This window comes from Symphalangus syndactylus, chromosome 4, assembly GCF_028878055.3.
Source record: "Symphalangus syndactylus isolate Jambi chromosome 4, NHGRI_mSymSyn1-v2.1_pri, whole genome shotgun sequence".
NCBI lineage: Eukaryota > Metazoa > Chordata > Mammalia > Primates > Hylobatidae > Symphalangus > Symphalangus syndactylus.
The window spans coordinates 122,094,008-122,106,389 of record NC_072426.2 but is presented as its reverse complement, the minus strand read 5'-3'; positions in this window follow the sequence as shown (position 1 = coordinate 122,106,389).

The window sequence follows — 12,382 nt, the reverse complement described above, 5'->3', positions numbered from 1 at the left end:
CATTAAGTACTTGTCAGAGGGTTCTCACAGCTGGAGGAAGGGCAAGAGACCTAAAAGATCTCTTTGAGGAGCAAGTTCCCAAAAACTCAAGGTCTTTTTAGCTCTTCTGCATTGCCACCACTCAGAAACATACCATCCTAAACCCCTTATGGACACTCTTAGCATTCACTAAAATTCACTGCCCAATACTCCACGGATAAGAAGCAGAAAGAGGTTCCTTCAACCACAGAAAGCCAGGAGGCAGAACTGTACAACAAAGCAAACTCTTTAACAACATAAAAATCTAGAAGCCACTTTAGAAAGCAGAATGAGATTCTCCTTGGCTCAGGAAGCCAAAGATTGTTTGTACAAAAAGGTTTTGCCCTGTTGGAGGTAAAGAACTGACTCATTCTTGAATCATTAACCTATTGGTGAACTAAACCTAATTAAAATGACAGTAAACTTCACACATAGCTCAACTATAGTTTATACAGATGGCTGACAGAAAAAAAGGTATTCTGGGCAAAAATATTACTTACTTCAGTCTCTACTGTATTTTGACAAACAATGCCCTGTACACATTCAAAAATTATAAAACACATGAAGAAAAATAGCATATTTTGAAAGAAAATAAAAACAGACTGAGAGATGGCCCAAAAGCTAATATTATATCACACGAGACTTTAAAATAAATTTGATAAATATGTTAAAAGATCTAGTGGAATAGGTGCATAATATACAATGGGTAATTTGGCCACAGAAATAGAAACTATTTAAAAGAGCCAAATGAAATTGCTAGAAATAAAATATATGACGTCTAAGATGAAGAATTCATTCAATCAGCTTTTCAAGAGACTGGAAACAACAGTGAAAAGAATCAATAAACTTGACAACAGGTCAACAGATCAACCACATTTTAGCACAATAAAGTGAAAAGTAGAATAGTAATATCAAACAGTCTAAAGTATATGTAATTGGAATCTTATAATATGAATTGAAATTGTATTAATTATAAAGGGAAAGATATATATAACTTAACCAAGTGATCAGAGTTAACAGTTCATCAGTATTGGAATGAACCAATAGCATGTGCCACCTGATATGACACACTAAGTATACTATATAACTTCAGTGGTGCAACTGTCCAAAAAATGCATAATCTGAATCTTACCATAAGGAAATATCAGACAAGACATAATTGAAGGACATTCTATACAACCGATGACTTGTACTCTTCAAACATTTTGTCAAGAAAGGCAAAGGAAGACAGGCATTATTCCATGTTTAAAGAGACCAGAGAGACAACTAACTGCAGTCTGTGAATCTGAATTGAATCCTGGACAAGAGAAACTATCAATTAAAACATTATTTGCATGATTAATTAAAATCAAATGTGGACTGTATATTATAGTATATATCAATGCTAAATGTTCTTGTTTTGATCATTGGACTATGGTTATGTAGGAGATGTCTGTGTTCTTAGGAGATATACAGTAAACTAACAATAAATGGTCACGATGCATCAAACTTACTCTCAAATGATTCTCTACAAATATTATATAAGATATAGAATATATATGCAGATATACAGGCAGAGAGGGAGTAAGCAAATGGGGCAAGATGTAAATAATTGGTGAATCTGGAAAAAAGTATTATTGGAATTCCTTATGCAATTTATGCAGCTTTTTCATAAGTTTGAAATTATATCACCATACAAAGTTATCCCCAAAGAGCATCCTTGAAAAGAAATGATGCTGCCAGAGAACACTATGCTGCTTGATAAATGCTTATAGGGCAGATAGGGAAATGCTGTGGTCAGGCAAGCAACCTAGGTTTTCCCTGGTGATCAAAGATATGTGTCAGTTCTGTACAGATTCTGAAATGCATTAGCTCAGAATCTGGGGACTTTAAAACAGGAAGGAAACCTGGCACTGCCCTAGCCCACCCTCCTCCTTTTACAGATAAGGAAATGAGAAAATGAGATTCAGGTGTGAAGTCCAAGCTTTGAGGAAGGTCCAAGTCTTTTGATTCTCAGTCTTCATCCCTCATGCCTTCGCTCTTCCCTCATTCATCATGCTACTTTCTCAAGAACATTACGGTGTTCCTAGCAGGCCTTGCCACAGTCTCCACAGTCTCCTTCTCTTCCTCCTTCTCTTCAAGCCACCCTAAAACTCTGGCCCATAATATGGGTAACCACCACAACTTGTGAAAGCTGAGGTGTGTATCTGCTTAATGTTATGGCATTTCTTACAGGGTGGGTATTGAGTTCCAAGGAACACGAGGGCTTTGCTGGCTCCTGGGGGCAGCATAACTCTTTACTACCATTTCCCCTCCCAGACTACCTCTTCCAAGTGGAGATTCATCTTAATTACTGTCCCTCCTATTTTTATTGACTGGTTGTTGAGATGTATTGAACCCTCAATGTGTACTTATCACTCCCCTATCACATTGATAATATGACTTATTACTCACAATTTCGTTATTTCCTGATTAAGCACTCTTGAACTAAATAAGGGTGTGGTGTGTTTATGAGGAGGAGTAGAGGAATAGGAAAAGTTAGCACTTCCTTTCTCAAGAGTATGGGCACTCAGTAATATGTGGCATGTAACTTTTCTGTGGCATGAATTAATAAGGAGGAATCTTGGATTCCAACTTCATGTTGAGTTATTGCTAGCCTGATTACTCTCCATGCCACAGGGCAAGCCCTAAAGCCTTACCACCATATCACAATGAGATTCAACAAATTCCTCCTTCCCTGGAAACATATTTTATAGCAGTCATCCCACTGGAGGCCTGATAATCTCTTCCTCCTATAGGAAGTTCAGTTTGGCCATAACTATAATCATTATTGTGACCATTAATCCTAGTAGCAGCAGTGTTTTGTTAGTGAATTGTTTATAATAGATATTAATATTTATTTTCTAAAGAATGATGCATCAATAGCAATATCTTTTTGGTCCCCCAGAAACAAGGGGCCTGGGAGTAAAGGAGACTTTCTCTGTTAAAAATCATTTTACACCACGAGCCCTACTCCACTCCACCATCCCTATACCATGAGTAATTGCTTATTATTATTATTATTTTGCTTCTTTTCAATATTATCTCCATCTTCCTCTACCACTGAAAGCTCTCTAGCGTAGGCCCCACTGTCACTTGAACTCGGAAGGAAAAGAATTGCGTGGATGGAATTAAATGACCTGCTATTCAGGCTAGCCACAGTAACTCATGCCAATGATCCCAGCACTTTAGGAGGCTGAAGTGAGAGGATCACTTGAAGCCAGGAGTTCGAGATCAGCTTGGGAAACAAAGTGAGACCTTGTCTCTACAAAAAAAAAAAGTATAATAATAAAAAATAGCTGGGCATGGTGGTGCATGCCTGTATTCCCAGCTACTCAGGAGGTTGAGGTGCAAGGATCACTTGAGCCCAGGAGTTCAAGGCTGCAGTGAGCCAAGATCACACCACCACTGCGTTCCAGCCTGGGCAACAGAGTAAGATCCCATCTCTAAAATAAATTAATTAATTAAATAAATGACCTGATATTCAAAGAAAAAGTATGAAGGAAGCAGTGAACAAAAAATAAATGGGTATATAGAGATACAAAATCAGACATTTCCAGCCACCAGCCGCACGAGCTGGAGCTGGCCATTGGGGTGTGACAATCTTCATAACTCAAGGCATTCCTGGGCTCTTCTACCTCTTTATATCCTGTAATTTTTTCAGTTATTTCACTACTATATTTCACTTAGCAATGCTCAATAATATTTGTTAAGTGAATGACCTCTAGCACTTATGTATAGAAGTGATATCACTGAGCTTTTACTGGAACTATTAGGGGAAACCACTTTGTGTTTTTTAAATTCTATTCTGTACACTCCCCTCCCCCATTGCCAATCTCCCTCCTCTTCCAACATACACACACACACACACACACACACACACACACACACACACACGGTGATATAGAAAGATCAAGGACTTTGGTATTCACAAACTTGATTTCAAATCCAGTTCTGCCCTTATTACATTTGTGACCTTGGGGAAGTTACTTAATCTCTGTAAGGTCCAGTTCCTTGTCTATAAACAAGATTAGGTGAGATAATGTCAAATTCACTTGCAAATGGTTTAGTGACAAACATGAGTGTTATTCCACCTCTCCTTCTAGTATTTTCTTTTTGAATAAATCACAATATAATACTTTGTATATATTCAATTACTCCCTCAAAGTGTTAGTTTGTTTTTATGTGTCCCACAAAGTAAGTTACAACACTTTCCAGTAGCTAGCCACACCTTAAGCACATGACCACATGGATATAGTTTCCGTGAAGTAAGATTGTGCCACTCTCCTCAAATAACCTTACCTTAATATTTAACCAGGGCTGTCTACACTCAGAGAAGCTCTGCACACACAGGAAAAGTATACTCTGCCCAGAGATTTTCAGTCACACACTCATCTTCCTTAGATTACTTGGTCTATATCCCAGCAACACAGGAACAAATTAACTCCTGTGGCGAAATAGCTTGCATTTAGTATGCTGGAGCCAGCATCCACCCTTACCTAAGAGCTGTCCTCACAAAGCCACTTTGGAAGTCAATTCCTATTCCAGAGAATTGTAAAGAGACGGTAAGAAAAGGCAAGTTCCCAGAATCATCCTGCCCCACCATGCCTCCGTCCCTCAGAATAGTGAAGGACAAAGGGCTTGGAGCCAGACTGCCTGAGTTGGATGCTAATTCTGCTGTTTCCTTTCTATGTAACTTTAGGGGAGGTTATTTAGTCTCTCAGTGCCTTAGTTTCGTGATCTTCAAAATAGTGCTAACTATAGAACCCATCTTAAGATTTATGGAGAGGATTAAATGGCCTAACATATTTAAAGCCTAGAGTCCACACCTGACACACTGGTAACTGGTGAATATTCACTATTATTATCACCATGAAGTATAGCAGATTTGGTGAAAGTCCTAGGAAAGACCAGATTCTACCTGAAGCCACTTAAAGTCCTAGCTCACCAGTGAGTCACAGCACAGGCTAGTCGTTTCTTACTCAAGAAAAGTGGGTGCTGACAAATCTGTTAGTACCTGTGTCCTCACCAGAAAGCATTGCTGTGCCTGCCTAATCTCCTCATTTGTTCCCAATATGTACCTGGAGTTCAGGGACCAGCTGCTGTGTCATGAGTATTAGCTATCATGGGTATTAGCAGAAACAAATACCCATGCAAGTCCACTCCCAGAAAGAACAGAGAAATACAAGTACTACAGGTGAAAACAGGGGACCCTGGGGCTGGTCCCCTTTTTTTCTTCCTTGGACGTTGTGTATTTATATTTGGAATAGAGATTTGCAGTGGGAAGGCTGTGTGAAGCAGTGGAAGTCAGTGTTCAGTGGCTGATGAGTGGCTCTTGACCACCATAATTTTCTTCCTGACACATTTGACAGAGCATTACTGTCTTCTTTCTTAGCATCATGACACTATCTGGCAGACACTTGTACATGCCTGTGAAGACTGGATTGCAACTGCCCCTTCACACCTGTAAGAGTTGCTTCTCCGTGACCACTTACAGAACAACCAGAGGCAATGCCTTGGAAGTACTTCTTTAGAAGGGCATTTGAAGGATAGGTCAAGTTTCTTTTAAAAGTTGGTTTTGGATTTTCAATGCCCCTCCATCACCAAAAGAAAAATGTTCTTTCTTCTAGAGGTGAGTGATAACATATTAATCTTTGTATTTCTTTTCTGAAGAGATAGATAGTAGATAGGTAGATTGATAGATGATATAGATACACAAAAAATATATTTACATATTAGTAAACTATGTAGATATCTCTATATATTATGTATATATTAATGTTGGCTATACTTTTGTATGTATATATTTCAGAGTGGGAAGACTACACAGTTGTGTAGGGTTTAGTTGATCCTTGGTCTGTGAGGCCTGTCTTAGTGTTCTACAGTGAGGTGTTTCACAGAGAGGAACTGGTCTTGATGAAAAAGAACATGAAAACAAAGAAAACAAAACACCAGCAGGCAGTGAAAAGCCAAGAGAAAGGATGGTGTGCACATTTCAGACAAGCAATATAGAGTATTAACTGCAAAATTAAGGTCACAGTCATCGTACTACAGGGCTTTGATGGCTGTTCATTTATCATTGTCCATTTCTGAAATAGAATAAAGAACAAAATAAAGGCCAATGATTTGGGGTTGCTGAAAGTAAAATTGCCTAGAACATTTTTTAATAAAAGAAATAGACTCCAATAGCAGAAAAATGTAAAGAGGAAAAGCTAAATTAGTATCAGTAAATAACCACAGTATATAAGCTTCAGCCAATGTGGTTAATTACGGAAAATTAGGGGTAAAAAGCTCAAAGAAAAACAAACATGTTCAAGAGAAAATGCCATCCTTTGTTATTAGAAAAAGGGGTTGGGCATGGGAACTGAAAATCCAGAAAGTTCACTTGCCTATTTTTGTTGTTTGAATCCACCATAAAATAACCCCTTAGTTTAAATATATCAAATAATACATATAATAAGTAAGAGGCTTTAGCTTCTGAAGAAAAAATGAATAGATAACAAAAACTAGACACTTAAAGCAGATGTGGGGAAAGGAAGTGACTCTATCCCTCTTTGAAGGCAGCTTCTTTTATTCCATTCAGTTAGTAGTGTTGGAGGGAAACACTGTAAGAACGTTAATGAAGCAATAAAACTCACTTTGAAATCTTCTGCGTATGCTTTGTTCTTCTCCCAGAGCTGCTCACAACTACCTCCATAGAAAAAAAACTGAAACAGCACCCATAACTGACTTGTGATTGCTTATTAAACATTTACCGTAATGACTACATATAAAACAGTCAAATATTAATACAGCAGGAACTTGCAATGTCACAATTTCTCTAGTGCACAAATGGCAGCCTCAAACTGCTAAATGGGCAAGGAACTAAAGGAGAAGTGTTCCCTGAGCCTTTGAAATCCAATGTTCCCCTTGTCTTCAAATGTTTTCAGAGAACAAACTGGCAGCGACCTACGCGTGGCCTGAGTGCGCTCTCTTCACCCTGTCCTCGAAGCCTGTGTAGCTCACCTCTGGGCGCTGCTTCCACCTTCCACTCCCAGGTCTCCCCTTCTAACAAAGCTCAACTCTCCTGGGACACAGTGCATCCCACCCACCTTCCCTCTGGCTAGTACCAAACAGCCCTCAGTGAACACCAGATGATGATGATGTTAGATTTCTTTTTTTGTGTTTGTTTTGTTTTGTTTGTTTTGTTTTGATTCTGTTGTTGTTGTTGTTGTTGAATCAGAGTCTCGCTCTTTCGCCCCGGCTGGAGTGCAGTGGCGCGCTATCAGCTCACTGCAAGCTCCGCCTCCCGGGTTCACGCTATTCTCCTGCCTCAGCCTCCGGAATAGCTGGGACTACAAGCGCCCACCACCACGCCCGGTTGATTTTTTGTATTTTTAGTAGAGACGGGGTTTCACCGTGTTAGCCAGGATGGTCTCAATCTCCTGACCTCGTGATATGCCTGCCTCGGTCTCCCAAAGTGCTGGGATTACAGGCGTGAGCCACCGCGCCTGGCCGATGTTAGATTTCTTTTGGTAATAGATGATAAGGAAAGTGGATGAAGCCTGAGGCAGTTGGCTGTTTAATTTATGAAAGGTGGGAGGGGTGACATATATGGTTGTGTGTTATGTATATATGTGTGTGTTGTTTGAATCCATGGTAAAATAACCCCTTAGTTTAAACGTAACAAACAATACATATAAAAAGAGGCTTTAGATATTTATATCTTGTGGCCAAAACACATACACACACACACACACACATATATAAATTTTCCAACTATAGTAGCTTATAGTTCATAAGTCGTTTAATTTTCATACCATGAAACCTCAATCATATTCCTGAGTGTAATTTTACATGTACATTCATAGTTTAACATTTCATTTCACTAAAAGTTATCTTGGCCATTATTATGTTATGTAACCTCAAGGCACTAAGTTTCTTGAAACAGGCATGATGGACAGGGACTTTTTCCCTTCTCTTGCAGTTTCCTTTTTATGGTACCCTATTACCTTAAACTTGCAAATGCCTCTCAGACCTCTTTCTTTTTCTATGTGCTCTCTTACTGTTCTAAATTTACCTTTATTTTCTTTCTCATTATGAAAGTGAGATCCCCTTTCCTGGGTATTCCAGATGAAAAATAGGATTTGGATTGCGAAACTATGGGCTGTAATCAAGGATTCATGGATTTTTTTCCCCTTAGTATTTAAGTTTTCCAGACAAAACACAAAACGTCCTCATTCTCCAACTTTTCTAAGAGGTTTTCCCTAGGTTTATATTCTGTATATTCTTTTAAGACTCAACCATTATGACTGTCTTTGTCAAGTCCTATGATATAATTGACTCATATTATTTTTACCAGCTATTTAAAATGTTCTGTAAAAGTGTCATGGCATTTCAGGTATCCAGTGTCAGCTATTGATTTAGGAGAAATTTTTAGCCCCTTTTTTTTCTTCAGTGGTTCATTACCAAGTCAAATTTACAAACTAATTCCTTTGAATTTACCATACTGCTATCTTGGGAATTAATAACATTCCCTTCTATTTGAGAAGCCATTTCCTCTAGCTACTTGGCAATTGTGGTTGCTGCTGTCTTCAGTGAAATACTTCTAAACTAAGAAAGGAAATTTCTCTCTCTAAATTAAATTTTTTTAAAACCCTTGATCTAGAAAATAATAAATATAATAGAAATAAGAAACCTAGACCTTTTTTTTTTTCCTTTCTGTTTTGTTCTGCTAAAGAGTTTCTCATCATTCATAATACTATCTAGAGCAGTGGAAATGCTGGCTAGATCAACATGTTTCTCTTCTGGTTCTACATTTGATTTTAGAAAGAAGTAAGCAGTGGAGAAAGCCATGAGCTTTGTCTTCCAAAATGGTCTGTTCCTCAGGGCTGTGGCCAAGCCCAGCATAAGACCAACTATCTAGAAATGGCAGCTATTTTGAGGCAAGATACAGCTGCATATTCTCCCATGAGATTCAGTCATTGATAACAATGTCATTTACTTACACAGTGAGAAAAAGTACAAGAGGAATTCTGCAGCCTGTGAACTGTCAATCCCTTTACTTCACCTGACATATTTGCTGCATCTCAGGCTTCTCGGCCTGACCAAGAGCAACATCAACCTGTGTTTGATTTTCACATTTATCTTTGGGTTTTTCCTAGTCTTTTTTATGCCCCATAATTTCTAAAAGTACAAAAGCCCAATACAATATTCTCTAATTGTTTGTGATCTTGTCCTACCTATCGCATTTTGGAGAATAAGATTTCTTATTTCCTATAGTGTAAGTACTCTCTGGCAAGTAAACTTGAGCATGGAGGAAATATACTAGACAAGGTCGACAGTGAGACATATCTAAAAACAAAGATAACCTCCTAGTTACTAACAAATGGATTGCTTTGGCTTGAAATGTTTCAGAGCATATGAAAAGTTATAACTCCTATGCAAAGAACCCACAGAGAAGGCCAATGAGCAAGATCAAGTGTTTATTTAATTAGAAGGAGGCAGGTAGGAAAAATGGAACAGTTTGTAGGAGAGGGGCTTAATTAGTGCACCTTAAAACATGGCACCCCATGTGTATAAAATCACAAAATCATAGAATTGAGAATTATGGAGCCAGAATGGTCCTTTCGGTTCTGTTAGTTCCATGCTATTTAGGCACCAAGAATTTCCTTGGCTCTTTAACTCTTTTTAAATTTAAGAGCTCAGCAATTCATAAATCAACTTTGATTATCTCTGTGGTTTGCTATCCCAGGGCAAAATATACTTTCCCTATTCCAACAATAAATCTATATTTAAGCATTTTCTGAAGAAAATCATAAAAATAATAGACCCTCTTAGCTCAATATTGTGCCTTTCTTCTAAGGAGCCCAAAATACTTTCTCCCTGGGTCTGCTTAAATAAATGATGTAATTAATATATGGGAAAAGTATATCAACACTCTTATTTTATAAACCTAGAACTAAGGATCAGGGAGAGCAAACAAAAATCATGCTGTCCTTCCTTTCAAAAAATGAATCTTCTTGGCTACCAAGTGGCAAGTAAAACCAAAAAAAATTAAGAAAATGTTAAAAAATGAATTTTCTCATGTATTAACTATACATTCATTTTGAGTATTTCCCGTCATTGTCATGAGTTTATAGTGTATTTCACAGCTATACTAACACCCTGATTCTAACCTAATGCCTCCTGGATCCTTTGCACCCACTTTGCTGTGCTACATTATTACACACACACACACACACACACACACGCAGGCTCGCGCACATACACACTCACACACACATATATATGGCCTTTTCGGATTTGTACTGTTGTGTCCATACTGACCAGTTTCATTAGTGTTCTCATCTTGAGCATTACAAATCCACATAATAAACACAAGGATTAGGAGTCCAATCTGTGATCATGAAACAGGAAAGTTCACTGGCCCACGCTAAGATCAAATGGATGAACTTAGTGTTATTAATGTCCTTATTAATAAAGCTAACCAGTTTCCCTAAGACAGAAACCCAATAGAAGGTACATGCAATGCATCTAATATCTAACTAGTAGCTCTCAATTTTATCAAGTGGCACCATACAATGTACATTGAGATTTACCACTAATAGTTACTATATTTTGTGAGTCATTCATTTCAAGACCTCAATCTTTAAGCAAAATGAACTTACATTTTGTTATGATTCTGCTGCTTATAATTCTATTAATTGGTCTATTTCGAAATGAATTTCCCTGATTTGAAGAATTTCACTCTATAGACATGGCAACTGGGGCATTTAAAAAAGTAAAGTACTTACTCAAAGTCATGCTTTAATAAAATGGTAAACTATAATTTAAATCTGTTTCAATTTGACTTGAAGTCGTTAAGTTCAACAACAGCCAGCCCATATAGAAATAATGAGGCAATGGGTCACAAGCTCCCCCAGCCAGCAGTCACCTGACACCCAGACTTGTCACCGAGCCCAGTGAGGTCCCAAAGAACCACCAAGCCCTAAACTCCCGACCCACAGGACTGCAAGCTAAATATGAGATTATGATTTTAAGGCAACTGAGTTTTGGGGTGTTATATACAATATACTTTGCAAGAAATTGCAAATGTTGATGAATTTAATGTGTTAAGCACAGGCTAAGCACTAGGTAATTTCATTATCTTATTTGAACTTCACTACAACCCCATTTTAGGGATGAGAAAAACAGTAACTTGGATTTGAAGATATAACCTAGTCTACCTCTATAACTAAACCCTACCTTATGCATAGGCAATTGAGTAGTCACCTACAGAGTTTCAGGGCACCATTTCAAGGCACTTGCACATAACAAGTCCCTACCTCACATAGGCACACTGTTCCATCATTAAGGAGTTAAGTCCTTTGAACTAAAGCATCATGACTTCAGTCATCACAGCTAAAACGCAAAAACTTAGTCTTTTTTGTGCCCCTATAAGTATGAAAAGCTCAATAAACTCTTCTCTAGTTGTTTATTATCTTGTCCCTACCTATGGCATTTAGGAGAATGACATTTCTTATTTTCTATAGTGGAAGGAAATAAGAAATGCCTTACATTGGGTACTGCCTTAAATTTGGTACCGCTAAGTAGACTCTGAGACCAAGATTATGTCTACGAGATATGCACACTTCCGGGGATATCAGGAAGAGGAGAAGGAAGCAGGGGAGGGGGAAGGAGAAGAGGGGAGGAGAGGAGGCTGAGCAAGCTCCAGCTTGAATTTCATCATTCCCTGTGACCCAAGTGAGAGAGCTAGGCTTTCAGAATACTATGCTTTTCAGTTGTTCATTAAGGACCATTCCAAGAGCATGTAAATTCCCAGCTTCTTGTGAGCAAAGAGGCTCCCAAAGCAACAGATCATGGCCATTGAAAGTAAAAGCCCACAAAGCCAGGAGGGCCCCCAAAATGGGGACAAGGGATTGCAGGGGACCTGGGCAGAGCACCAATGTTGTCTGCACACACAGTGAGCCTGCTCATCCATTAGCATTTCCCCTGCAAAGAATATAAATCCCTGGGGGAAGGGGAAATAGATTGGGAAGTTCTGTTGAAGCAAAAAGAAGAAATAGAATGTCAGCCAGGGTCCATGACCTGAGAAAGGCATAAGGACATTGAGAGAATGGTCTTCAGCATGAGGAAGCTTCTAGCATGAGGAAGCAATAAGACAGAATAAATGTGAGACAAGAAGGAGCACAAAGCAGTGAGGAAAAAACAAATGCAAATTTAACCTTCTTCACAATTTGACTTGGTCGTCTGGGATTTTTCTTTGTTGGATAAATTTTCAAACATCTCAGCGGCCTTCTAAGAAGGGTTACTATTCATACATACCCATGGACCTTTTAGAACCACTGTAACTACTGTACTAACA